The following is a 2,413-nucleotide window of genomic DNA, read 5'->3' on the forward strand; positions in this document are numbered from 1 at the left end:
TACACCATATCGGACTTGCTCAACCAAGTCTTAATTCTATTCATAAACCTATATCCTTAAGTCTATTCTTCAAATCCGATACAAAAGCACTCGCTACGATACCGGGAATCGAACCCAGGCGCTCTGGGTGAGAGCCAGATATCCTAGCCACTAAACCATATCGGACTGGTTTGAGCTACCCTAGATATAATTCCTATAAATGTGTCTTTAAATTTATTCTTTAAAAGCGGTACAAAGCACAGTCTCCGATACCGGGAATCGAACCCGGGCCTTCTGGGTGGATGCCAGGTATCCTACTCACTAGTCGATATCGGACTAGCTCAACCAAGTCTTAATTCTATTCATAAACCTATATCCTTAAGTCTATTCTTCAAAACCGATACAAAAGCACTCGCTCCGATACCGGGAATAGAACCCGGGCCTTCTGGGTGAGAGCCAGATATCCTAGCCACTAGACAATATCGGACTGATTTGAGTAACCCTAGATATTATTCCTATAAATGTGTCTTTAAATTTATTCTTTAAAAGCGGTACAAAGGCACTCGCTCCGATACCGGTAATCGAACCCGGGCCTTCTAAGTGAAAGCCAGGTATCCTAGCCACTAGACCATATCAGACTAGCTCAACCAAATCTTAATTCTATTCTTGAAAAGCGGTACGAATGCACTCGCTCCGATATTGGGAATCGAACCCGGGCCTTCTGGGTGAGAGCCAGATATCCTAGCCACTAGACCATATCGGACTGGTTTGAGAAACCCTAGATATTATTCCTATAAATGTGTCTTTAAATTTATTCTTTAAAAGCGGTACAAAGCACAGTTTCCGATACCGGGAATCGAACCCGGGCCTTCTGGTTGAAAGCCAGGTATCCTACCCACTAGACCATATCGGACTTGCTCAACCAAGTCTTAATTCTATTCTTGAAAAGCGGTACAAAAGCACTCGCTAGAGAATAATACGGCAGTACAGGGAATTGATCTCCCCTGCGACCCCCCTTGCCGGCCCCCTTTGGTATTATAGGGAAAACTCCTCCCCCTCCCCTCCCCCCATTTTTTACTCTTTTTCTGCGACCCCCCTTTGCCGACCCCCATTTGGTATTATAGGGAAAATCTTTTTTGGGTTTATAGGGAACCTGGCCGACCATATTTTCATCCACCCCTCCCCTCACCCCATTTGGTATTATAGGTAAAATATATGTTTTAGAGAGGCGAAACTCTTTTTAGGGTTTATAGGGAAAGATCTTTTTTTTCACCGCTAGATGTCGTTATGGTCAACCTTATTTGAGGGAAAAAAAGAAGAATTTCTTCAAGTCGAGAGGGGTCCTCTTTAAGCTCAGATTTGTTCTTTTCGGATCTTATTTAAAAGGGTACGTTGTAGTAGGAAAACAAGATGACCAAGACCCTAATATATGTTTTTTTAAAAATTTTATTTTTACAAATCTTTTTCCAATCTAGTTTTAAAATATTTTTGTTGGGAAATTATTAAGTTATAAAGATTAAATGGTTTTAAAGTGCACATGCACTTTTTCTTTTCTAGGTTTTCTTTAAATTTAAGAATGATTTCAGTAGGAGTAATATAATTCATAATATAATTAATTAATTCATCGAAGTTTTCGTAGAATGATTCGAGAATACGTATGTACGGTTCGTCTTCGAATAAATATTTGTTAAGTTTGAAAAGAATATCGTATACAGTTTCAATCATGCATTCCAGAGATAAAGTATTAGCCTTTAAAAGTTCTAAATGTTTCGTTATTTTAGGTATTTGTCTGTTTAAAGTTAGGACTTCTTTGGGTGATATTTTAAAATTAAAGTCTTCGATATCTTGAAAAGTAAAAATTATTCCGTCTAAAGACGCGTGAAGTTTAATATAACTCTGATTCGTCTTATCCTCTAAAATGGAAAATTCTTTAGAATTTCTATCAGGATTCGAAGTTACTAATTGATATATATCATTCCATTTGTCCATAAAATGTTTCCAGGTTTCGAGAGGTAAAGGAAATCCTTTAAGATTAGTTTTTCTTCTAAGAAAATGTTCAATTTCCATATCATCGACGAGACCGAATGTAAGATAAAGCGTTTTACTAAGATGAAATTTCGAATTAAGTTTCTTAAGACGTCCTTCCATCTTCTTTCTTTTAGTAACGGTAGATTCAGGGTTTTCGATAGGTCTTTTATTAGAAATTTCGGAAGACATTTTGGCGTGATGTTGCTCGTTCGGTTGTAAACTAGCGAATGTTGATTCGAAAGCGTTCGAATTCTCTTTTATATAATTATTGATCGGGAAGGGGGTGAGGGAGGGGGATGTAAGTGTTTTCGTTGATTCTTTTAATAAGTAAAGGTTCTAATAATATATTTATTTGATGTATTCTATGTTTAAATCTTAATTTATCTATTAAAAAATAATTTCTTCG

At 37.0% G+C, this 2,413-nt stretch overlaps 3 non-coding genes across 3 annotated transcripts; all 3 read right to left on the minus strand.

The window, feature by feature from the left end:
• Window positions 1–394: 394 nt before the first annotated feature.
• Window positions 395–466, minus strand: TRNAE-CUC (transfer RNA glutamic acid (anticodon CUC)). The gene has a single exon. It is a non-coding gene; the product is annotated as a tRNA-Glu (tRNA).
• A 204-nt stretch (window positions 467–670) lies between these two features.
• TRNAE-CUC (transfer RNA glutamic acid (anticodon CUC)) lies at window positions 671–742 on the minus strand. Its single transcript has one exon. It is a non-coding gene; the product is annotated as a tRNA-Glu (tRNA).
• A 78-nt stretch (window positions 743–820) lies between these two features.
• TRNAE-UUC (transfer RNA glutamic acid (anticodon UUC)) lies at window positions 821–892 on the minus strand. The gene has a single exon. It is a non-coding gene; the product is annotated as a tRNA-Glu (tRNA).
• Between the last annotated feature and the right edge of the window lie 1,521 nt (window positions 893–2,413).

The sequence above is a fragment of the Phalangium opilio genome, unplaced genomic scaffold, assembly GCF_054372755.1.
Source record: "Phalangium opilio isolate 3A_F unplaced genomic scaffold, DU_Popi_V2 ptg000053l_1, whole genome shotgun sequence".
Classification (NCBI taxonomy): Eukaryota; Metazoa; Arthropoda; class Arachnida; order Opiliones; family Phalangiidae; genus Phalangium; species Phalangium opilio.